The 26,606-nt window shown below is 45.0% G+C and overlaps 1 long non-coding RNA gene across 1 annotated transcript; it reads right to left on the reverse strand.

Annotated features, from left to right (window-relative positions):
* Positions 1 to 2,240: 2,240 nt before the first annotated feature.
* LOC141278570 (uncharacterized) lies at positions 2,241 to 19,582 on the reverse strand. The gene is made up of 3 exons (XR_012331441.1): positions 19,434 to 19,582; positions 10,283 to 13,043; positions 2,241 to 7,805 (listed from the first exon to the last, which is right to left on the reverse strand). It is a non-coding gene; the product is annotated as an uncharacterized lncRNA (long non-coding RNA).
* Between the last annotated feature and the right edge of the window lie 7,024 nt (positions 19,583 to 26,606).

Raw genomic sequence — 26,606 nt, forward strand, 5'->3', positions numbered from 1 at the left:
ATATTCATCATCCCGTCTGGTTCTCAGCCGAATCCAGGGATACAGGTAGGGCAGGAGTTATATTAATTTTCCAGATGAGGAAACTGAGGCCTAGAGGAGAGAAAGTGATCTTTCCAAATAGACAACACATAAGAGAAAGAGTTGATTCTAGAACCGAGGTCTCTAGTCTCTGATGGTCACAGATGTACTGATACACTAACAGGCTTCACATGTCTCCATCTTAAGCACCTTATGCATACAGCAGCAGCCCAGTGAAAAGTTCTAAAAGTTGACTTTCTGAGGACCTAATGGGGCTCAAATCAAGCAGCTTCCGTCCTGCAGCTCTAGCCCTCAACCCACGATGGCGCAGTGATATCCTTTGAAATAAATGCTATCTGTGAGGGGCCCAAAGGAACACACAGCCACACCCTGGGGCACTGCAGGCCCCGCTGAGTCAGGAGGAGCATTCCCACGGGTGACCACAGCCAGCTCTAGGCTGTTGCCCTGGGAGACCAGAGAATCAGCAAGCAAAGAGCTGCCCGCCCTGCTCAGCCTCTCTGGGGCAATAGCTTAGCCCCAAAGCTGGCAAGCGCCCACCACTTGGGTGTGACTCGGCTGGGAGCCCGGCCCTGCAAGCCCGTTCAGGCCTCAGTTCCTGGTAACATGCTCATGCTTCGCCCTCTTGCATATGGGAGAAGAGTCATTAATCTGGCAGAAGCCCAACTCAGCAGCTGATTGGAATAGGCAACAGCACAAATGTTCACCAGACCAACCTTTCTTCCATGAGGTTATTCAAATGTGAGTTTTAAAGCTACTATTTTAAAGGACTGAATATCAGGTTCATATGATGTGTCTCTTCTCTAAATGAGCACATTTTCTTATTCACAACAGGAATACATTTAGTGCTCTTCTAACTAGCAACCTGGAAAGACACTCCTGTAGATGTTATTCAGCGAGTATTTCCCAGGCGTGCAGTCGCACAAACACGCAATGAGGGGATGGCCACGTGCAAAGTGGGATGTAAACATACCAGCGTACTAACTTCCTCAGTTCAAATCCCACTTCACCTATGTAATAGCTTTGTGACCCTGGACACGTTACTCAACTTCTCTGTGCCTCAGTTTTCTTATCTGCAAAATGGGGATGCTAGCACCTAGCACACAGATTTATGTGAATTAAATAAGATGGTCATACCTAAAGCACTTAAAACAGTGCTCTGAATATAGTAAGCCCTTGATAAATATTAGCCTTTATTATAGGGATGGTTTTACTTAATCCTTTCACCCAAAGAGATGGGAACTGTTACTACCCTTACGAGGCAAGTTTCCCAAGGTCATACTGCTAATAAGAGGCAAACTCAACACCCTAAACAGGTTTATCTGGATCCAACCCCATGTTCTTATACACTGCACTGAACAGCACAAATGCCTCCCAAGAACTCATGGTCTAATAAGACATCAGGGGATTAGTATTTGTTTTGTGCTATTTAAGTACCAGACACTTTGTTGGCGCTTTACGTACATTAACCTAAGTAAACAAATAACCCTGGTTCAAATCAAAATGTGTTTAGGGCCTCACCAAGTGCCACTGAAAGTCAGGGGATGGCAAGTGTCACACGGCCAGTCTCTCCAGGCCCCTTGTCTCTCCTCTGCCCCATGACGTCTCTATGGCAACCTCCTGGCTCCCAGAAGTGGCTCCTGCAGGCAGCCATAGCTTTTTTCCTTTGCACTCTTCTGATTTCACCAAATATCAGACTTGTAAGAACGAGCTACACACAAATCAGAGTTTATTCAGATTTCATCCCCCCAACCCCAGCCCCCCCCAGATTTCCAACTGTTTGGGGTCAGCTGTATTTTGGTTCTATCCTGAACAACCAGTATGGACTGAAAAATTGTTTTTTTCTTGCCCATCTCATGGGGGCAACTCAATGGGTAAAACAAACTATAACTCTAGGCACTGAACGTAAATAATATTAGTCAGGGTATTAAGTACTCAGAAGAGATAAGAGATTTCAAGGAAAAGTTGCCTTCACTAAAACCTAAACACATGGATTTGAACAACCATATTTAATATGAAGACTGAAGAAATCCATTTGAATGCTTCTATATAAAAATTGGGGAGACAATAAAGTGTAAAGAAGTTTGAAATGTTCTTTTTTGCATAATATAAACCTGCATGTTCAGCCTTATTCAATTTTGTTTCATATATATATATATATATATATATATATATATATATATATATATGCATACACACAGGAGCCTACACACCAAAAGCAAGAAATCCAACAAGATGTTAATAGCGGTTACCTCCGGAGCATGGGTTAATGGTAACTTTATTTCCTTCTTTATACATTTCTGTATTTTACAAGTTGTACAGTAAGTCCCATACATGGGAACCTTCTAGTTGCGAACTTTCGAAGATGCGAACGTGCATTCCATCAACGTCAGGTGTGAGTGAAATTGCAGCTTGCCCTCCATCCCCTATTGCTGACGATCCTTCAGCCCTACCACCTCCTACCTCCTTTCCCTCCTCCCATCAGTAACTCTCCTTGCCTGTTCACTGATGCCAGCCCCTGTATGCCAGCTGTTGTACTGGACTAATGTACTTTTCAAAGTACTGTACTGTAAGATTAAAAACGTTTTCTTTATTTTTTGTGTTTGTTTGTATGTATTATTTGTGTGAAAAGTATTATAAACCTGTTAGAGTATAGTACTATATAGCCAGTTGTGTTAGTTGGGTACCTAGGCTAACTTCGTTGGACTTACGAACAAATTGGACTTAAGAACGTGCTCTCAGAACAGAACTCGTTCATATGTAGGAGACTTACTGTATATAGTGAGGCTATGTTATTTTTATAATGTAGAAAGATACCAAAATGATTATTTCAGTTTTAAATTTGTGCAAAGGAAAACAGATATGTTCATATTAGCAATTAGTATTTTAAACTATGAGAAAGTCTAAGAAGTCAACTGTAATAGGAAAAGTAATAATTAAGAAAAACCAAGAAATAAGTTAATGAATATGAAGACAGAGTAGTATACAATTTATATTTATAAACTAACTCAGATTTTGCAACAAAGTACTAATGATACATGCTAACAAACTCTGGCCATTTGTATCCATTTACAAAAGGTATAATACTTGCAAATTTATCTCTAGTTTGAAGCAATGGTGTTTTATCTTGAGGAAGGGGAGTCATAGGTCCATTTGAGAATCAAAGAAGAGCTGCAAACAATAAACCTTTCCCCATAATGAGGATAGAAACACACACACACACACACACCCCGCGAAGTTTGGCGTATACATTTCGAAGCTTCCTGGTCCCTGAAGCTCATCTACCTCTTCCCCCAGAGCCCATGAAACATAGGTCAAGAAGCTCTGCTTTAAGAATTTTCCTTTCCCAATCCCCCCCAAGATTTCTATTAAGAATAATTTCAAGTACAGAAAAAAGTTGAAAGAATAGAGCAATGAACATTCACATACCTCCCACGTAGACTTAGCAATTCTTAACATTTTTGTGATATCAGGTTTATCTACATTTTCACCGAAATATTGGAAACTGTCAACATTAGTAACACCCCCATAAATACTTCAGTATGTGCTTTTTAAGAATAAAGACGTTCTGGGGCTTCCCTGTTGGCGCAGTGGTTGAGAGTCCACCTGCCGATGCAGGGGATACGGGTTCCTACCCCGGTCCGGGAAGATCCCACATGCCGCGGAGCAGCTGGGCCCGTGAGCCATGGCCGCTGAGCCTGCGCGTCCGGAGCTTGTGCTCCGCGGTGGGAGGGGCCACAGCAGTGAGAGGCCCGCGTACCGCAAAAAAAAAAAAAAAAAAAAGAATAAAGATGTTCTTCTTCATAACAAGTGTATTACACCCAAGCATATTAACAATAATTCCACAATATCTATTACCAAGAATTTTTTTAATAATCACAAAGAAGGTGAAGTCCCAGGAGAGCACAGAGACCTGGAGGTGATAATCTGCAAAGATTGTAAAAACGCTGTCCCCAAAAGAGAAATGTGCAAACCATCTCTATTTTGGTCCCCAGCACGTCTAGAGGCAGTAGCTGCCCTCCTCCACCGTGCCAGGCCCAGGCAGATCATTTGGCCCAAGGCCTTGGAGAGAAGAAGACCTCAGTGGAGCACCTGCCTTGGCCTGTGGCATCCCCCCACCAGGGCCCACATGCTCTGACTTGGGCTGGGCGGCAGACACAGATGCCCCTCTTTTCCTTCTCCACCACAGAGAAAGCCAATAACCCATTTCATGGTGTCTTACTCCTCACCTGCCAGCAACGTAGCCATCAACAATCCCAACCAATTCCTGGGCTTCGTCTTTCCCTCGTTCTCCTGCCCGCTCTCCCAAACCTCCAGACAGCCAGCAGGGTTGGCTGAACTCAGCCAGACCCAAAAGACCTGGCTCTGCTGCTATTAATCCTCTCCATTCAGACTGGACTTATTTTATAGTGATCTCTAGATGCCAGAAAATTGTAGAGTTCAAAAGTTAAAAAACAAAAACAAAACCACTCCCTCCGTGCCCCACTATAACCTCCACATCAACTCCCAGTACAAACGCGTAAGATCCCCTCAGCCCATGGAACACAGCTCTGTCTGTGGTTATCCTTTTGACATGGTTATATAACTAGTGCCTCCCCCACTAGACTGAGCTCCTTGAGAAAAACAACCCTGTCCTTTTCAACTTTGTATCCTCTGTATAGTGGGTTGAATGGTGGCCCTCCAAAAGATATGGCCATGTCCTAACCCCATCAGTACCTATGAATGAGACCTTACTTGGAAAAACAAGGGTCTTTGCAAATATAATTAAAGATCTCCAGATGAGATCAGCCTGAATTATCCAGGTCTGTGGACCCTAAGTCCAATGACAAGTGAGTGTCCTTATAAGAAACACGTAAAGGAGAGACACACAGAAGGAGGAGAAAGCCACATGAAGCTGGAGGCAGAGCTTAGAGTGATGCAGCCACAAGCCAGGGAATGCAAGGACCACCAAGCTGGACAACACAAGGAAAGATTCTCCTCTAGAGCCTTTGAAGGGAGAGCAGCTCTGACAATGCCTTGATTTCAGGCTTTTGGCCTCCACGACTATGAGGGAATAAATTCCTGTTGTTTAAAGCCCCCAGGTTTAGGACTTCCCTGGTGGCGCAGTGGTTACGAATCCTCCTGCCAGTGCAGGGGACACGGGTTTGATCCCTGGTCCGGGAAGATCCCACATGCCGCGGAGCAACTAAGCCCGCGCACCTAGAGCCCACCGTGCCACAACTACTGAAGCCCTCACGCCTAGAGCCCATTCTCCACAACAAGAGAAGCCACCGCAGTGAGAAGCCCATGCACCGCAACAAAGAGTAGCCCCTGCTCGCCACAACTAGAGAAAGCCTGCATGCAGCAATGAAGACCCAACACAGCCAAAAATAAAATTAAATTTAAGAAAAAAAAAAAAGCCCTCCAGTTTATAGTAATTTGTTACAGCAGCCCTAGGGAACCCATATATCCTAGTAGCACTGTCCCTGATAGATAGTTTGAATAAAGCGTATTTGTTGAAGAATTGAAAAAGCTGAGGATGTGGTTTTATACCTTTTTTCATATCGTATAGACAAGGAAGCATCTCTGAAGGCCACTGGAGTCTGGCTAACAAAGACCAAAGCATCGTTATTCTGGGGTCCACTGAACGATTTGTCCCTTAATGAGGTGTTTTAATCTCACTTTATATTCATTGTTCTGCCCTCCTTGATTTTACTGTAAGTGACTGAACTGACTTCTGATGTATTGCCAGCACACCATAAATTGTGAGCCTCTTTCTTTAAGGCTGGGGATGGGAGGAACTAACTCTATTTCCCTGTTCAGTTATTTCAGGCAAGGGTGGGAGCAGCTTTTCTGTGCCAGCAGCATCCTGATTGTGATTCAGGATGTACGGCCTAAGGCAAACAGTTCCTCTTCAGATTCAATCAAATAGGAAGGAGCAAAGGCCCAAACAAGAAAAGCTGGGTTCTCTTTGTGTGCACAGCCAAGGGGTCCTGGGAAGCTTGCGAGGGATGACGCCCTATCTCAGGCTTAGCGCGACTGAACTGAAATGGTACTCAGGAAACTTCTGCACATATTCAGAACATGTTTCCAGTCCCCCCTTACATAATCACATTCTGGACAATCTGAAAATCCACTGCAGTGGAAGTTAGTTGCAGGCTATAAGGACACAGGCTAACCAGAATTAAAACCTTGCTTTTATATCTCTATGCCTTGGAAAAAATTCTGCATGCAACTACTTCCATGCTGTTGATTGTGGTTTGTAAGAACCGAAGGATGGCTTCTGTGGACATTCTGTTTGTTGACACATGGTGCAACTCAGAACTGATTTTTCACTCAGTAAGTCATGACCCTTTCAAGGATTGAGAAATCGGTTTCGTGAGAGGTACCAGCAATTTTGCTCAAATGAAACAGAAGAGAATAGAAAATACCAGCATGTATCCTGCATAGTAAGGGTAAGCATTGTCCCATGAAATTTTGCTTCGGTTTCATAGATATGTATATGTCACTGGCTTATGAGAGAAAAGGTACTCCTTGCTGTGAGTCATAATCCAAAAGAGTATGAAAGCCACTGTCTTAGAGGATCTGCTGCACCAAACCAGAAAGCACTCTTTCCCGTCTTCTACGTCCCAGTTCTTGAGAGCACTGTTTGCAGTTATGCTGGGAACTTGATTAAGAGAACAATTCATCACACAGCTCATGAGAAAGGAGCATCCATTCCCCTATTGCTGTGCCTTCTGCCTTCAAGCCCCAGCATTCCCGAAGCCCAGCTCCCTGCTCCTGGGTCCTCCTTTCTACACCGTGATAGAGCCTCACCTGGCTCAATTCCATCTTCCTGGGGCCAACTCTTCTTCTCCCATCGTCCTAGAAACTCCACAGCTTTTCACAATTATTCTGAAACAGACTCAAACGTGGAGCCCCTAGAGTCTTTGAGGAAGAAGAGAAACCACCTTGATTCCTTCTCTAACCATCCCTTGTCTTTCTATACCAGTGTGTCCAATTTTCCCTTTTGCCCTTTTGCCAGAAAGATGGTCACTCTGACCCCCATTAAAGATTCTCTCTCCTTCACGAATTTGCTGACTCTCCTGGACCATGGTCCAATACTTCGTCAGATGTCCCAACACTGTGCCCAGTTTCCTACAGCACCTGCCTCATAGATCTGATACAAGCTTTCTGATCACGTATAAAGGCTGTAACTAGAGCTTTCTGATCACATGTAATTAAGAACTATAACTAACTAGCTTAGCGGAGTAGTATAAACTGGAACTGGTACTTTGGCATCAGCAGAACTGGGTCCAAGTTTTGGTGTCGTTGCTCTGCTGGCTGTTGACCTTGAGCAAATTGCTTAATTTCTCTAAGCCTCTTCTGTAAGTAAAATCAAGATAATACTAACACCTATCTCAAGGGAGTTGTTGAAGCCTGTTTTTTTGTTTTTTTTTAAGATTGATTGAAGTTTGTGTGATGAATTCCTCTTGCGCATCTTATGAATGGATTTCAAAAAATGTCTTTATTTTTTCAATGCTTTCAGGAATTTATATTACCTGAGGGAAATGTAAAAAATGGAGACTTTCTGAAAAATATGTACCGTCTAACGAGTCAAGCCATTCCTGACGCCTTACAATTACAAAAAAGTAAAAAGAAAGGAACAAGGAAGGAAAGAAGGCAGAGGTAGAAAATTCTCCGTATGGTCCAACATCTTGCGTCTGTACCACAGGGATCTTCTTGCATTAACACCAGACCAGGCTCATCTTTCTGCCAGCGGCATCCTCTGGTTTGGTGGGTCTGTAAATCTGTTTCAGTACAAAAGATCCACTTAATGGAAAGCAAGTGTGTTGAGGAAAAAACTGCACTCACATTTTCTTGTGCATTCTTTATGCAAAGAAGGAATGATTCAATAACCCAAAATAACCGAAGGAACTGCTCTTTGTGTCTGGAATTGGTCTTTCTTCTAAGGTGGCCGTTGATGATGTGGCATAAAAAAATAAAAAAATATTCAGTTGATTTTAAAATGGTTTTTAAAACCTTTAGTAATGCATCTGTAGCACACCAATAGGAAAAATACTAACACTTCATTTTTTTAAATGGTCAAAAACATCAACAGATAATTCAGAGAAGAAATAATGTTTCTCATAAATATATTAAAGTGTTTAAGCTCACTAATGATCAAAGAAACATGGAAAGGCAAAACTGAAACTCATCTGCGCTAATCAAATTTGTAAATGTTGAAAAAGGATAATTAATTTTAGTGTAGGAATAATAAACCAGGCATTCTTCTCTGCTGATGGGATAGAAAGGATAATCCTTTCTGACAACAATCTGGTAATACAAACCAATAACTAGAAGTTCTGTACCCTTTGAATAGTAATTTAAATTCCATGAACACATTGAAGGGAAATAATCAGAGATGTAGGCATGAAGACATGTAGACATATGTACAAAAAGTTCTCATTACAATAAGTTCTGTAATAGTGGAAAACTTGACGGCAGCCTACGTGTCTAATAAGGAAATTGATAAATTAGACGGCTCATCAGTATAATGGAATCTTATACAGCATTATGTTTTCAAAATTTGTAATGGCGTGGGAAAATGTGAAGTGTAAAACTTTGCACATAGATGGTTCCTTATTTGATAAATACATAGATAAAAGAAGGTTAAAATAAAATGTACTAAAATATTAATAGAAGTTATCACTGGATGGTAGGATTCTAAGTAAATTTATATTTTATATATTCCCAAACTCTTTAGACTGGGTATGTATAACTTTTATACTTATGTGTTTGACTCACCACTATGTTATACCAGAGCTGTAGCCAGGGGGAGTTGACCTAAGCATGGACATTTAACTGTCAACTCCAATGTGCTGGATGGTTGGAGGATGCATGTATCACAAGTGATCCCATTGCGTAAGGGGTACAACGCATATAGAGATGAACAATCTGTAAATGATGAATCAAGCAATACGGGATTCTGATCAGAGCAAAGCCTTCTACATGGTAAGTACTCAGTAGACTACTGAATTCAGCTTCAGTAACAGATAAACAGAACAAGCAGTAAATGCTACTGGAATCTGATGGACAAGAATCCTGTGGCCTGAAGAAGAAAAAAGAACACAGTCAGGGAAGGGGCTGTGGTAGGACTGGTTCTTGCATTGGAGCTGCAAGGAGGCGTAACTGTGCAAGTGTGGAGGAGGGGGAGGGGTGATCTCTGGGAGAGACTGGCATTTCTCCTGGGCATCCCAGAGACAGGGCCCAGGCCCTCACTGGTCTATCAGTTTCCACCTGCTCATTTCAGTCATGTTAGAGCCTCCTTAATGTTCATCTTTTTCCTGGATCGGGAAGGAACAAATGGAGGCCCAAGACTGCTGGGTCATCAGTCAGTAGCCATCGCTGTACCAGGCAAGGTGATGGCCTCTGCGTGTCCCACCCCTTGGTCCTGGTTTAACTGAGTGCTGGTTAGGGAGGACCCCAAGGAACCAGTCATCTGCACCACACTTTACAGAGTAGCCAGCTCTTCCAACAGAGAGTCTTTCCCTTAATCTCCCACTGGCCTGGGTAGGGCTCTCAGTTTACAGTTAAGGAAATGGAGGCTCCCTGAAGTGAAAGGATCTGTTTAAGTTCAGAACTAGCTAGTGATAAAACCAGGGCTTTAATTTAGTCCGGTGCTTTCCCCCTGTACTACAGGACTAAGTTGTGATAACGTTCCTGGAGAAATACTCTTGGGGTAGAAGGCGTTGACTACCTCTCCCCCCTTTGCATGAGAACAAAGAAACCCTTCCAACGCTTGTCAGCACCTCCTCTGTTTCTTAAAGTCCTGGGTGCGTGAGCACTGGGGGCACCAGAAAGTAACACAAATAAAATGTAAAATATGGTAGGGGAAGAGTTCCAAAGGGAATGATCAGAATCCACTCTCTGCCTATGTTTTGTGGGCAGATAGGAACGCTTCCTGAGGGATTCCTCTTTGCTTCCATCAAATTCCCATAGAGATCTGTGAACCCAGAAAGACTGAGAATTACCGAAAGATCATTGCAACAGAACCTGGGTGGGATTCTATGGACACTAAATTCAGCTCTGAGCTTCCTGGTCACCAGGGGAAAATCAGCAAAGTAATGATAAGGCAAGGACTTTCTACTACAAAAGAACTTTTTCACCACCAAACTATAAACACACACACACACACACACACACACACACACACACACACATACACACACACACACACACACACACACACACTCTAAGACAAACCAAAAGCCAAAATAGAACTCACCTGTCATGCTGTCCACCTCATGGAGTTACAAGGCAAGGACTGGTCAGGAGTCAAAGGCAGTTCTTTTGAATAGAGGGGTTTAATTGTTTGGGTGAAATTTAAGAATCCGCATTAATACAGTCACAAAAATTCACAAGACTGTCCAAGATATTGTAAATACTCAAAGATGGAAAACTTGAAGCCGGGGGAAAAGAGACTTGCCCCAAATACATTTGGAAAACCGTAGCTTAGTATCTACACCAACATGCTAGAGGTATTTATCAAGTGTTGCCCCAAAAATGGTCCTACATGATTCACTTTTATAAACAGACATAGATTTCATATTAACATTCAAATAATGCTAGAAAGCTGAGGAAGATGTCTTAGCCCTATGAAGGCTCCGGCTGCCGGGCTTGGTTTACTCTGTTGATCTGTCTACGGTACCTTCCTTCAGAGCTAGTGCTGTGGGGAGGGCCTGCCTCCTTCCCAGGTCTATTTTTCCAAATTCAAAATTAACAGGATCCTAATAAATAAAGAGTTTGTGAGTAGAATTGGGTTTTTGGTTTTTGAGGGGTTTGGGATTTTTTTGTTTGTCAGTTTATTTTTTGTTTTTTGTTTTTTAACCCAGGCATTCTCTTTTCCTCATTTTATTTAACCCTGGAGAAAAGAAGTTAAAACACATTCCTGGAGAAGGCGGCTAAACCACAAAACCTCCCCCAAGGCCTAAATCCCTCCTCTGCGTTGGTTGGTTTAGAGTGAAGGGGCTCTTTCCTCTGGGGCCTTTGAAATAGCCATAATTAACACTTCAGTGAGGTTTATGACACAATGGTATCATGTACAGCAAGAGTCAGCAAACTATGTCCTGCGGGGAATTCATTGTTGCAACAGAGACCATAGGTCCCACAAAGCCAAAAATATGTACCACGGGCCCCTTTCAGAGGAGGTCTGCCAACCCCTCCACACCCTCTCAACTCCATCCCCAGCACCGCCCACCAAGAAGCAGCCTTGAGTTTTGATGGTCACGTGGGCCTTGGTGAGAACAAGGGCTTGAGATTTCTTCTAGAATACTGCCTGCAAAGAATACCAACCTACCGAAGTAGACTGTAGGGACAAGGGTTAGAAAGGTGACCAAAAAGAAAAAATGAGGCAAACAGAGAAAAACTCCCAGTATCAGAGCACTCCCACCGTATAAGATGCTGTGACTGCTGCTCCTTCTGTCCTCCCCTCCCCTTCCCTGAACCTCCTGGGCAACTGCTGGGTCTGGTCCCAGGTCCCTCTGCAGTCCCATCACATTGGTAGTGTGAGATCAGCCATGATAGGAGTATTTATACCATAAGAATCAACAGAGGCTACAAATCGGAAAACCCCTACACACACACCAGCCCCCATCTCCCCAAGAGCTGATGATTAAACATTCCCCAGCATAAGTATGCATTGATACATATCATTTTACATAAATGGTACCATGCATGCCTTGTGAGGGATGCTGGGGGCTACGCCCATCCCAGCCCCCAGCTGAAGGAGTGTTGGCTGCCGACAGCTCACAGCTAAGTCTCTCTCTCTCCAGGAATTGCCTGAAGCTGAAAGAAGCTGCCAAACCCCAGGTCTGCTCCCTTCCCGGGGGCACCCTCTATGCAACTACTAGGGTGAAAAAGCCAGATCCGTCCCAACTCAGAACAATCCCAGCTCCAAAATTCCCCTTGGGTTGAGCAGAGGCCTCTGTTGCAACTGCCTCAGAAAGAGAGGAAAAGACAGAGACAAAGAGACAGAGAGACGGAGACAGAGAGATTGTGAGGTCCAATTGCCCACCACCAGATTCTCTCTTCTTCACCTTCTCTTGTCTTGAGTGATCTGCTTCAGTTCATTTGTTCATTTGCTTACGGTTCTTTCTAGAGTATTTTTCCCAGACCGTTGCCTGGATATCTGGGTGATATTTTTATTTATTTATTTATTTACCCTGACCAGCAAGAAGTATTTTGGCTTGCTCCAGTGTTTTGTAGATGTCTTCAAGTTCCCATTATGGTAAGTGAGAAACATGACACCCACCTCTTTTCTTTTCTTTTCTTTTGTAATTAATGTTTTCCTCTTTGTAGTGAAGGGGGCAAGAGGTTCTCTTTACACCTGCTGTTCAAGAATTTTATCTGGATGGGCTTAGGTGTGTGGCTTTCAGTCCTAGTGACCCCATGAGTTCTTTTTAAACCAAAGACTCAGACCCGAGTCTTTTTCACTTGGGGAAGTAATCATCTGTCATTTGTCTAATTATTCCCTCTCCTTCATGTGTTTATTTTTCTCCTCCTCCCAGAATTCCTATTACTGACATCTTAGTCTCCTGGGTCCAGCCTTCAGGTTTCTGATTTTGCCCTCATGATTTCCATCTCTTTGTATTTTTGTTCTGGACATAGGATGCTCTTGCATTTGATCTGTCAAGTCCATCTCCTGATTTAATTCATCCAGTTAGGAGTTTCATTCAAAATATGTTTAGTTCCAGGAAGTCTTTGTTTTCCTTTTCTACTGTGTTTCAAGGTCCTTGTTACTTCTGCTCAGGCTGACATTCTAGCTGTTTGGTGGGTTCCTCTCCCTCTGTGCCCCCTGATCCCTCTTAGATGCACACTTATTTTTTTTCTATCTGTTCTTTGAAACTCAGGGCCAGCTCTGTGAATTCCTTAGGTGACATTAGTCCTGTGAGTAGTTGCATATAGGGAGTCGGTCTCAATCATGGCACCAGGAGGGAGCAAACCTCTCAGTTCCACTGTGTCTCCAGGTTCAGCTTATCCTCAGCAACCTGGCGGGAGGGGGGTCAGTCATGAGTGCTGATGTAGCCCAGGACCCACCTCAATTAGAGCCTCATCCCCAATCTCTCCATCCACTGGCTCAAAGGGGAGAAAGCCTTGCCCTGACTCCCTTCCCCAAGTCTCTAACAGAGCCTCACCTGCCCTTGCTCCTCCAGGCTCCGCCCCCGTCATTCCCATTGGCTGCCTCATCAGGAGAGCACCAAGTTGGAACTGAGAGTCGAAGGCAGCCAGGGCACCATCATATGAAAATTTCCATCCCATGTCTTAATGTAAAAACAGGAAAAATTTGATCTGCTATCCCTGGCAAGTGCCTCATTTACTTCTAAGACGATTAAGCTCTTTGTTCTTGCTGGATTTTGGGGGGGAAGTCCTTCAAAGTTGTGTGCATTAATTAAATATTTTTGAATAATTGGATTTACTTTAAAATTGCACTCATTGGGAAAGTGAGTGAAAAAGGCAGATTCCAAAGTACATACATATGTGTATGTATGTGTGTATGTATCTCCCTCATCTGTAGAAATAGGAAATACATCCAGAAAAAAAGTTTGCATGAGGGCTTCCCTGGTGGCACAGTGGTTGAGAGTCCGCCTGCCGATGCAGGGGACACGGGTTCGTGCCCCCGTCCGGGAAGATCCCACATGCCGCAGAGCGGCTGGGCCCGTGAGCCATGGCCTCTGAGCCTGTGCATCCAAAAAAAAAAATTTGCATGAACAAACGCTAAATTGTTGTCCCTAGATGGTGAATTTATAATTTTTATTATCTTCTTTTTTCCTATCCAGATTGTCTAATATTTCTCTCTTATGAAAGGTTAAAGAATTATTCTGTTCAATTGTTAATTCAGCGAAATACATCATAAAATGTTTGATGCTTACAAGCAATTTTAGAGTGTAAGGAGGGAGATGGCAAGCAGTCCTTGGCCTCTCTCCACCTCTATGTCTGTACAATGAGAGCCCCTCTTGGGAACTCCATGCTCTCAGCGGACCCACCAGGCTATTAGTAACCTGTGGGGGCAAAGCAGAACCACAGACAGAAGCTTCTCACCAAGAGTCACCCAGGATGGTCCCCACCTAAGATACACTCAGGCCAGGAATGGGCTTCAGAAGCAAAGCTCAGCCACCCCTGATTCCCCTGGTCTCCCTGATTACCTAGTTCTGGCCCCAATGGACTGGACAGTCTCTCAGAGCAGAACCACTTCCAGATAACTGTCGCATCTCCAGTTCCAGGAACACTGTCTGGCTCTTACTGACCACTCAGTAATACGAACCAGAACGTCCATACCAGCTAGACATCAGCCCTGATCTAAAACAACTTCTGAACAGGGCTGACCCTCTGGCAGAGGCTGCAACCCCATTGCTCCAAGCCACATTTTATGGAGTTCTTTTAATAGTCTCTCATGTAACCCATAGCCATATCATAAAACTAAACACCCCATTCTGTACATCAAGTCCACTGACTTCTTGAGCCCTAATTAGCACTGGGCTTTTCCCTCTGAGGGTTGTATTACGGTAATATTATAACCGACAGAAATGGAATCTTTGCTGGGGGCAGTCAAATCCTTCAGACTAACTGAGCTTATGCTGTAGTCACAGTGTCACGGTGTGTCACCCTTTCTCTGAAGTCCCTTTGCCAGCTTCCTATGAATCTCCCTCTTCATCTTTCCTTCCTACCCCTCCCCCTCTCTCCCCAGGGGTCCCTTCCCCTTCCCAAGCTCCTTTCATCTCTTTCAATGACATACAGCCTTGAGGGCTTAGATGTTTACCTGGAGTCACTGGACAGGATAGCCCCAACTCACCTCTGAGAATAAATTTAGCCTGTGGGTGATATCCCAGATGGAGAGGTTATCTTTAGCCTGGCAGAGGAGGGGAGTCAGTCTGGGCCATGATGAGAAACAGCAGAGGTGGAGAGAGGTGGGCAGGGGGAAGGAACAGAAACTAATACTCAAGGGTGGACAATAGCGAAGCTCAAGTGTACTCAAGTGGTGGAGGATGAAAAGGTGAAAAGTCGTGGTATGCCTCCTGAAATATGAGGCTCCTCCAGGAACACCCTGGATTAATGGTCTGTTTCATTCCGTCCATGAACTAGGAACCACTTTAACAGCAGAAAATATGGATGGGCAGGCAGTATAAAACCACAAGCACTCATGTTCTTTAGAAAAAGCAACAAACTCAGCAGGATCGGTGGTTTTCAAGTTTCCCCGTTCATATCTGTTTACTACTTGTTCATTAGTTTTGTTGCCTGCAGGTGCTAAAGGTTTAAGACGTAAGAAAAATGCATGGAAAAAAATTTACATGGAGAAATTACATTACCTGAATTAGGGGAAAAGCCACTATTATTCGATTTTAAAGGTCTTGGCTAGGAAAGAACTAGGACTCCTCTTCCTGAACAACTCAAGAAAGACTGCAGACTTTTCCCTAGAGAGATTGAAATAACTTTCCTTCCTATCATCCTGATATAAGAAATCCTCCCTTTTCACTCTCTAAAATCTTTCCTGCCATCGTTTATATCCACAGCCTCTTATCTGACCTTCCTTATAGAACAATCAGCAGAATCTTTCATCAGAACAACCAAGCACTTGCTAGTTATTATTAGGGGGAATCTAGGTCCTAGTTTGCGCCTGAGCTGGAGTCTGATGTGTCCAAGCACATCTGACAACTGCATGAGGGACCAAGGGGCTCCTGGGAGGGAGGGCGTTCTGGGGCAAAGGAGACCTGAGGGGGCCCGGGTTGACCCTGGAGGACACTCTTGTTCATTGGAAGCAATTCATCCCAAGTACGCCTTGGTTAAACACGTTTTCGACTCATATCTGAGTTTTATCAAGAGCATCAGGACCAGAAGGGAAAATGGAAAAGACAATTTTGTTGGAGTTTTATGGGAACAGAGTGCAGACGGTAGAGCTTTGGGGCCACGCTACTGGAATGTCACACGTAGGGGAGATGAGCAAAGAGCCTTCTTCCTCATTCCCCAGAACTCTGGCTGCAGCGTGCCTAGGGGCAGCCATCAGGAGCAGGCCTTGGGGCTCTTGGGCTGTGCAGAGAGCCGGAGATCCCTTGCCCTAGGTACCTTAGGGTAGAGCACCACTAAGAAGTCACACTCAGGCAGTGAGGCCTGGGGCGGTCAGCTTCCTTTACCAGGTACTTATATAATTGTCACCTTCTGTCCTTTTCTTGTCTAGATTAAAGGATGCCAGTTCTGTCAACCAGTCTATGGAGGGCATCTTTATTTTAATGTCATATGAGTGCATTCTGGTCCTCGTTATTTAACTAGAAGTTACCTTATTCACTTCTGTGACTCTCCCTCCTACCAGTCTATAACAGAGTACAAATAACAGGAGATTTGCAAATACTTTAATGAGAACCTACTAGTAAATAATTTGCTGGTTTCCATCAGTTATACTCCTTAGGATCCACCCTGATTGACAGCATACTGGTACTTGCTAGAGATGGCCTAACACTTCCTGCCCTGTGGCCAACCATGCCTCTTTGGATCCTTTCTCCACTACCCATGGGCCAGATCAATCTTCTTCCGTATAGTATTTGAGATATCTACATTTTGCTACTACACAGTTTTTTTTGTTTGTTTGTTTTTTGTTTTGTTTGCGGTACGCGGGCCTCTCACTGTTGTGGCCTCTCCCGTTGCGGAGCACAGGCTCCGGACGCGCAGGCCCAGTGGCCATGGCTCACGGGCCCAGCCACTCCGCGGCATGTGGGATCTTCCCAGACCGGGGCAGGAACCCGTGTCCCCTGCATCGGCAGGCGGACTCTCAACCACTGCGCCACCAGGGAAGCCCTACTACACAGCTTTTATTACTCAACATCACTCAGAATGGACAAGACTAGTTCTCCAGTTCTCAAGCTCAGTGGACATTAAACTTCTTTTCCAGGGTGTCAACAACCGTACCAACATCACCAACACCTGCAAGTGCACTGAGTATGTCCACAATAACCTCATTAAGTCATCATGAAAAAATACAAAAATATTGTATATATGTGCACACAGCATCTTGGGAAAAGAAACTCTTAACGATGGCTGCCCCTGGGGAGGGAGGTGATGAGTTGAGGAGTCTATGCTGGAGGCAGAATTTTCATTGTATACCCTTTTGAATCACTTCAAATTTAAATCATGTGCATGTGGTACTTTTCCAATTAAATTTTTAAAAAGCTGGTTCTAAACAAACAAAACTACAACAAAGAACGAGAGGCAGCCCTGACTCCCTTAGCAGTGGTGCTGACAGGTGCCCGTAGTTATGCCTTACCCTTTGGAGTCAAATGTCCACCACCATGCCACTGGCCCCATGGAAAACCTCACTGAAATCAAGACGGATTATGCAATGAAGTGCCTGGCTCCGGTCCCTCACAGCCCTTTCCCCATAACTGGGGCAACAAGACTTCCTGCTATGCCCAGGCTCCAGGACTCATCCTACTCCCAGTCTGGAGGGATTTTAAGGGACTCGGGGTTTGGGTGACTCTGCCTTTGTGTTCTTTTGGCAGAGTTGGTCCAGACCTTCTCTGGTGGGGACACATATCTCCATTTTTAGCTTGCTTGATTATGAAATCCATCGAGGGGTAAATGAGACACCTATGAGATCAGACGCTTTCTCTCTCTCCCTCATTTATTCACCAAATGCAGTTAGTAAGCACCTCGTATGTGCAGGATAGTAAACCAGGCCTGGGGCAGAAGCAGGTGAGAAGGGGAGGAATATCCCAGTGCCCTCCAGGAGTTCACAGTCTAGTAAGAAGGACAGATGGAGGCCAAACTCCCGAGCTTTACTGCATACAGGCAAGCGTGAGAGACAGGAGGAGGAAGGATTGCTTTCAGTCATTGGCAGGAAAATAAGGAGCTGCCTGGAGAGCTTTCAGGAGGGGATGACACTGTTCAGACTTGAAAACTGTTAGGATTACAGCAGTTGCAGATAGAGCCTTCCAGATCAAGGAAATGGCCTGGGAAGGTGACCTTCTTTTCACGCAGTATGAAGGTTCTGCACTACTGCTCTCCCATTCCTTGGAGAAAATACAAAATGGAAGGTGAAAGGAGCTGGGCCTGGAGAACTCAGGACGGCAGAAGAAGTTCTTTCCGTTTAAAACTGCCTTCCTCTGGCCATCATGCCTGTCTTGTGAAAACCTACTATTTGAGCCCAACCCTCATGATGCCCGCCCCACCTGCAGACAGTCCACTGTCCACCGTCTTTCCCAGGAAGGATAGGCCATCAGGCTGCTGCACTCTCGTTGCTCCCTATCTATTCTAGAGCGTCAGGGAGATTTCGAGGTTAGGTGCCCAGGCTCCGGGGCCTTTCTGCCTGGGTTCAAATCCCGGCTCAGCCACTGACTTCTGAGTCATCTCAAGCAAGCCACTGGCCCTCTCTGGGCCATAGTTTTACCTTATGTAAAATAGCATAATAATGGCAGCTCCCTCCTAAAGTCGCTCTGACCCGGTAAACAAGTTAATGCCGCCAAGGCGTTAGAGCGGCACCTGCCTTCCTGCCGGCCTCAGTGTCTGCTACGTATAGTCCCAGGGCTGCTGTTACACTTTACTGGACTGTCTGTCCCTGTGGACATGAGAACTTTGAGGGACAGGACCGCCCTCTTCATATTTGAATCTCCCCCCACGCCAAAACCCCCATGCTTAGAGGGGTCCTGCAAAGTAGGTGTTCAATAACTACCTTGAAGGGACGAACAAAATATGCTCATGAAAAGGAAAAGAAAAGTTGAAGTCCAAATGCAAAGACAAAACAACGTAGGTGAAATGATGGAGAAGGATCTCAAAAAGTAAGCGCAGGGGATGAGAATACACCACACTTCCAGGGGAGAAAAATCCCCATCATCCCTCTTCTACCTCTTAACACGGGGATTGCGCATTTTTATTTGAATGGTATTTTTCTCTTCCTTGCCAGCATCCCTGGCCAGGGCGCTCCCTTTCCTCCTCCCGCGCGGGGCGGTTCTCCCCTCCCCCGCCCGGGCCGGGCCGCGGCCGCAACCCTGACCTCGGCTCCCACGCGGGGCAGCAGCCGGGCAGCCGGCGGGCGGGCGGGGCAGGAAGGGGGAGACGCGGCTCCGGGCACCCGAGATCCTTAACTACAGCTTCCAAAGCCCTGCTCGATCCTAATCAGTGTGGGAAAGGAGCGCGGGCCGGGCCGCCGGCCGGAGCCGCCGCCTCTTTTCATAAACTTTATCGCCGCGCGCAGCCGCTGATAAACCACCGTAAATAAACGAGCGCGGGGTGTGCGGCTGCCCCAGGCTGCCTGCGCCCGCCCGCCCGGCCCCGCGGCCCCGGGGGAAATGAATCACACGCCGCCCGCCGAGCTGGACAGAGTTCCCTGCTCTCCTCCTCTGCACACCAGCGCCATAAATCATCGGACGTTCCTCCCCTCCCCAGAACCCCTTCACCTTTTGTTTTATGGATTCAATAAAAAGTCCAGGAGTTTTCTTTCCGGCTGCCGGGCCACCCCTCCTCGTCTGGGGAGCTGAGTGTGTTGTCCTGGGTTATCCTCTTGCTTCAGGTCAAGTTCCTCAGGCCTGGGTTGGGCTTGGGCCTGTGCCTGTTTGCACAAATCCCCTTTGGCTCCTGCACGACCGGAGAGGGGCTGGAGCAGGGGAAGGGAGAGTGGGGAGGTGTCATCTGAAGTCTCCGGAGGCAGACGTGATGAGAACGGGTTCCCACACAAGTGGCCTTGGACACGTGTGTGGATGGATAGCTGGCTTCGGCCATGTCCTAGTAGGATCCCTGGGCTCTGGGCTTGTAGAGGATGTAGAAGCAGAAGGACTAGGGTCTGTGCACTATCCTGATTGCAAGGACGGGATGCAGCCCTCTCCACTCAATGAGAGTGTGTTCAAAAGTCCCTTAGATGCTATTCGGCAAATCTTTTTTTTTTTTTTTTTTTTTGTGGTAAGCGGGCCTCTCACTGCTGTGGCCTCTCCCGTTGCGGAGCACAGGCTCCCGACGCGCAGGCTCAGCGGCCATGGCTCACGGGCCCAGCCGCTCCGCCGCATGTGGGATCCTCCCGGACCGGGGCACGAACCCGCGCCCCCTGCATCGGCAGGCAGACTCTCAACCACTGCGCCACCAGGGTAGCCCTCGGCAAATCTTTTGATCTGCATTCTTTAGTTCTTGAAATTTGCCTTGGGGTCCCACAAATGAACCATCGGTACAATTTGGAGATTGAAGTTTAAGGAAGACTGTCTGAGTAGGAAGGAAGACAGAAAGTTGTGATGTGGAGAGCAGCCTGAAGCACACAGCTCAGTCACAAGACCCAAGTCTCCCGCCCAGCGCTGCTACCTCCTGGCTCTGGGCCCTCAGGAAGCTGCCCCTTTCTGGTTTCCTCATCTGTCTGTCTAATGAGTGAATAATATCTTAAAGCATCCTCCAACTTTCCTAGTCTGTAGGAAATAACATCTTTCTTATGAATCACTACATTTCTGAAGTGTCTTATCAAAGGTCTCTCTGAAGAAACACTGTTAGGTCCGCTTGGAAGACACCGGGGCATGGCCAGTTTCTGTGACTGACGGCTCGCTAGTGACATTAACACCAGACTTTACCCCTCATGGAGGTTAGAGAGGTCCAGGGTCCCTCCAGCCAGAACAAAGTTTGCCTCTGGGGCAGAAAGACATTTAAATATCTTTAAAGATCAAACCCGGCACACTTCAACAGCATCAGCTCACGGCCTCTCTGGTCCCCTGACCTGACCATGGTTCTGCTTCTCACGGGAGGGACTATTTGACTCGGAACATTTAACCTGGAAAAGTCAACGTTTCCCTCAGTGGGAAGCAAGGCTGGGGAGGAAAGGAGGTTCTGATGGCAGCTCTGGGAGAGCAGAACCTATCGGGCGTCCTGAGGAGATGCACTTTGGTTTAACGCTCTGCTCCCTCTCCGAGGTGGGGAAGTGGGTCGGGAGCCACGCCTCCAGCTGTGGCCAAGAGAAGGGGCTCACTCACGAAACAGAAATGGACAAGGGCCTCCTTCCAGAACTCCTTTCTGACACCACAATGTGTCCCAAGGGAGCGTGTAGCCCCAGACAGGCTTCACTTCCTACTCCCTGGACAGAAGGCCACTCAGTCTCCTTTGCCTCATTTACATAATGTCAAGAAAAATGAATCTTATTGAATTGGCATTTGTTTAAAAATATTGGCAAGGGGTTTCCAACTGAGATGGGAGCTGATTTCGCAGAAAGGAATGAACGTTCACTTGATCACTGATTTATTATGTGAGTGTGATTAAGCCTCAGTTCTAAGCTTCAGTTTTCCCATCCATGAATCCTGATGATTTTTAAGGTTTCTTTCCACTCTGTCTTTGGGACTCTAACATACGTGGGATGATCATGGGTAGAAGTAAGAGTTTAAACTTTCCGGAAGAGAGGTAGGTAAGGGAAACTTATCTAAATATGACTCGTCCACGATTGTTCTTGCTTTCTAGTTTTTTCACTGTCGTGGAGGTCAGCAACCAAAGGGGGAGAAAAACTCACAAAGATAGGGCTGCACGTTAAGATTAGGCTAATCTGCCAGTTATTTTACGAGAATAGAAGCCCTAGGGGAGTGGTTTTGAACTTTGTACAGTCACAGAACTTTGTAGAATTTGATGAAAATCTCACGCTCCTCCCTCTCCCCTCCCCTCCCAAATGCGCATACAAATTTATTCTTGTCTTTGCAGGTCATTTCAGGGGTTCACAGACCCCTGAAGTCCCATCCAAGGACCCTGTTAAGAATCTCTGCTCCAAGAGGCTAATAAAATATTGACCCTGTGTTTCCTTATCTGTAAAAAGGAAATACTATTCACATCCAACTAGCTTCATAAAGGAGAATAAATAACCTGTGCTGTGAAAACATTGGTTCTTTGGCTGGCAAGCATATAATATTGATGCAATCCTATTATCGTCATCTGCCACAGTCATTCCCTATTCTGCGTCGTGGGGTGTAAATTTCCTTACAAGAGAGAAGCTGCCCTGTCTGTGAAATTCCCAAAACAAGGCCTTCTGGTAAGCCAGCACTGTAAGTCTTCCCACTTGGCTATTAGAAACCTAATGAGTCCCCATGGAGACTAAAGGGAAGGCTGGAGGGAGCTCTGCAGGCACTCGAAGGGCAATAATTGCTGGGGTAGGAATGCACCAAAGGATACCATCCCGGCTTTGGAAGTCAGTGTAACTTTCCAAAGACTATTTCTTTCTCCCAGAGTAGGTTGTGATACTAGAGAAATGAGCTCACTGAAACAAAACCAACGTATAGGGAAAAGGCTTTTGAGGAAGTTAGCTAATACATTAGAATCAATCCATTTGGTACATGGTTGAGATTCCATGGTTCTTAATCTTCCTGGATTCACAGATTCTTTGAGGATCAGATGTAAGCTATGATTCCTGGCCCCAGAAAATACACAGCCACTGGACATATACTCTCCCTCAGTTATACTTACAATTTAAGAAACTTACAGAACCTTGCAGTTCATCTACAGACCATTAGATTCACGGAAGCTGCACTCCACCTCTTTAAGACCTATTCCGCCTTAATTGTTGAAGACTTTTGGGATCCGTAGATGATTCCATCTTGACTTCAGGGCCAAGCCTTTGACCATTTCCTCAGAGCCTCTGCAAACAGAGGAAGGAGCAAAGTGTTCTTCCCACAGCTGCTGTGAAAATAACTAGACTGGAGACACTCAATGTAGGTTGTGTTTGGAAAGTATAGTCCCAACAGCAGCTCTACCAGAAAATGGCATGAAACTATAACCCGATGGTTTTTTCCTGGGGGATGGGGAATGAGCCGGGATGGGAGGCCTGCATAGTACAGGATAACGAGTAGGGTATACTCAAAAACTGCAGATAGCACAGTCCCTGGAGAATTGAATGCTAAGGGTTTCAAGAAAACCTGGATGAGCAGCAATCTTCCCTGGGTGAGAAATGGTAGAGGAAGCTATGCATCTTTTCAGCAGACAGAGGGGCTGTTCCTGTAGCACCTGTGGTTTGCCTTACTGTGGTTCATAAACATTCACTGCCCTTCCCTGGGAAAAGCTGATCTTTCTCTTCCTCATTGCCATTGACCTTGGCCATGTGATTTGCCCTGGCCAGTGAAATGAGCAGGAAAGGCACCCATCACTTCCAGGCAGAAGATTCTAGAGCCAGCTCGAGGTTTATCATGCACTCTTCTCCATCTGCCACAAGACTGGCCATATTCCCAGTCTACCACTCCATAATCCTGGTCCCAGAGTAAAAGTGACCTGGAGCAGTCCTGCTGCCAACCTATCAGAGACGTAAGGCAAGTGAATGAAAAATGCTTGTATGAACCATTGAGATTCTGGTGTTGTTTGTGACTGCAGCAGAGCCAAGCCTAACTTACTGATACAGCACCCTCCTTTGGAAAGGAGGAGAGACGGGTGCTCAGAATGGCCCTCACTAAACTGCAGGACTGCTGATGACAGCACTAGCCAAGGTCAACAGGGGTCATGTGCACACTCCTCACTCTTTCCATCCTTCCCTCTCCCTGACGCTGTTCACAGCACCCTCTCTATCCACCATCACTGACACTCTAGAGCTCATCTAAGAGCCAGTAGCCCAACATTCATGCCCCCTGCAGTGGGTTGAATGGTAGCCCCAAGAGATATGTCAATATCCAATCTCCCAGAACTTGTGAGTGTGACCTCATTTGGAAAAAGGAAACTTGCAGATGTAATTAAGTAAGGATCTCTAGATAAGGTCATCACCCAAGTGCTCTCTAAATCCAATGACAAGTGCCCTTATAAAGATGAAGAGGAGAAGACAGAGGCAGAAATTGGAGCGATGTACCCACAAACCAAAGAACATTTGGGGTCACCAGAAACTAAAAGAAGCAAGGGTGGACTCTCACCTAGAGCTTTTGGAGGGAGCCTAAAGCCTGCTAACATCTTGAGTTCAGACTTCTGGCCTCCAGAACTGTGAGAAAATAAATCACAGTTGTTTTAAGCCACCCAGTTTGTGGTAATTTGTTACAGCAACCATGGAAAACTAATACTCCACCTTAGCAAAATATCCTCCTTTTGATATAATTGTCAAGGGCAAGGACTACAAACCCGTATACGTATGGATCAAGAAGAAAGCCTTTCCTTCTCTCAGCCCAGTCCCTAGGGCGGGGACGCAATTATGTTTAAAGAGGGGAGAACGCCAGCTCACAAAGCCCAACGGGTCTACTTCCTCTCTGAAGGAGACACCAGCAGCGGGAGAAGTTGAATCCTTGATTATGGGCTATGCAGAACCTGATGTTCAAAATAAATAGCTCCTGGAATCAAAGCTCAGAGGATGGTACATAGAATTTTAGAGTCTCGAGGATGGAGAGCGATCATGGAGTCCAGCATCTTCAGACAGAGGGTTTTTTTTTTTTTTTCCGCTTGTTTGTTTGTTTTTATTGAGCTATAGTGAATTTACAGTGTTGTGTTAGTTTCAAGTGTACTGCAAAGTGATTCAGTTATACATATATATATATATATATATAGTTATACATATACATATTCTTTTTCAGATTCTTTTCCATTATAGGTTATTACAAGATACTGAGTATAGTTCCCTGTGCTATACAGTAGGTCCTCGTTGTTTACCTATTTTATATATAGTCATGTGTATATGTTAATCCAAAACTCCTAATTTAGCTCTCCCCCACCCCGCCTTCCCCGCCACCCCGCCATCCCCTTTGGTAACTATACATTTGTTTTCTATGTCTGTCACAGACAGTTCTTAGAGGTGTAAGAGAGCTTAAAGGATTTTTGCATATTTGCTTGTATTTTGGTTTTATTGAGGACTGTGAGCCCCAGAGAGGGGCGCAGTCTACTCAGGGTCACAGACTAATTAGGGATTGATTCCCACTCCACCATCCAGCACAGGAAGGCACTTACTGCTCCCAAAACTCTAGCTGTCCAGCCTCTGTGGTTGGAACAGGAACAGGGGACTCACTCCCCAACTGTTCTGCCTGGCTTACGTCCTTCACAAGCCCTCAACTCTCCTAGTTCGAGGGTCCCACTCCACATCATTTTAAACATCTTAAAATGTACATTCATCCCACATCAAATATCATTTCTATTTAAAATTTTTTTCAGGGCTTCCCTGGTGGCACGTGGTTGAGAGTCCACATGCCGATGCAGGGGACACGTGTTCGTGCCCTGGTCTGGGAAGATCCCACATGCCGCGAAGCGGCTGGGCCCGTGAGCCGTGGCCGCTGAGCCTGCGCGTCCGGAGCCTGTGCTCCGCAACGGGAGGGGCCACAACAGTGAGAGGCCCGTGTACCACAAAAAAAAAATTTTTCTTTTCATGGTTCTTTTATAATTTTTGCTTTTGAAAGTAATTGCCTATAAGTAACCTGTTTCATTTTCTACAATGTTCTCAACAATCCTGACAGACCCAGGAAAATCTAACCCTAGATAGTTTTCAAATGCAATGAAATTTTTATGAATACTACATTTCATGATTAGTAAGATCAATATCATGTTTCCTTTTATACAGATTTAATTCAATCAATATAGATATTAAAGATAATACAGGTATTGATTACCCCCATTTACAGAATACAGAAGGGCTACTTTCCCAAGGATACCCAACTGGGAATGAAAGAAGTCAAGAAGACTTCAACCCAGGTCTTCAGACTCTAAGAACAGCCCCCTTTCCACTGAGCCCAGCAGAGCTACCATTCAAAAGACTCACAGCCTTTCAAAGAATGAGGATATATAAAAAGACACAGAAGTCAGCCTCAAAGCACTCTCACTGGTCAAATCTGGGGCAATTTATGTATCAAAATAAATAATGATATTAATATATTATAATCATTAAGATAAAAATCTGTAAGTCCATACTGATAGAACTAAAGAAAGAGAGGAGAAAAAACTTTTTCTTACAGTAAAACACCAACTAATAAATGGAGAAATGATGGAATTAGAAAATTTGTCATTTAGCAACCATCACGGTAATAATTAAATCATCTAAGAAACATCAGTAGTTGTTAAAACTAATAGGTGAAAGTTTAAGAAATGGGAGATTTGCATAGTTTCAGAGTACTTCCACACAAAATTCTTATTAATTACAAAGAGAAAAAGAGCAACTTTACAATGAACTCAGGAGGAAATATCAAATGGCAAACGCAAATTGAGGGACATCCCACAAAATAATCAGAATGTGATATTCAATAGTATCAAAGTTATAAAATCAAGGAAAGATTGAGGAAGTATTCTAAGTGAAGGAACTGAAGAGATATGACAACTAAATGCAGCAGGTCCGCTTGAACTGGATCCATCTGCTATAACAATCATTCTTTGATTGTCAAAACTTGAATGGCATCTGAGGATTAGATGGTAGTAATGTGTCAATGTTAATTTCCTTATTTTAATGATTGCATTATAATTATGTAAGGGAATTTGTAAAAATTACACACTAAAGTATTCAAGCTCAGAAAAAAAGGTGTGGTTTTTTTTGCAATTTTTGTGTAAGTATGAAATTATTCTAAAATTAAAAATTTAAAGAAGAAATTCAGGCACAAACAAGTCAAAGTAGAGAATATTAAACATATTTTTGTCACTTCTTCCAGGAAGTAGGCTCCCTCCCTCAAGGACAGTGTAGTAACCTG

Source organism: Tursiops truncatus, chromosome 4 (assembly GCF_011762595.2).
Source record: "Tursiops truncatus isolate mTurTru1 chromosome 4, mTurTru1.mat.Y, whole genome shotgun sequence".
NCBI lineage: Eukaryota > Metazoa > Chordata > Mammalia > Artiodactyla > Delphinidae > Tursiops > Tursiops truncatus.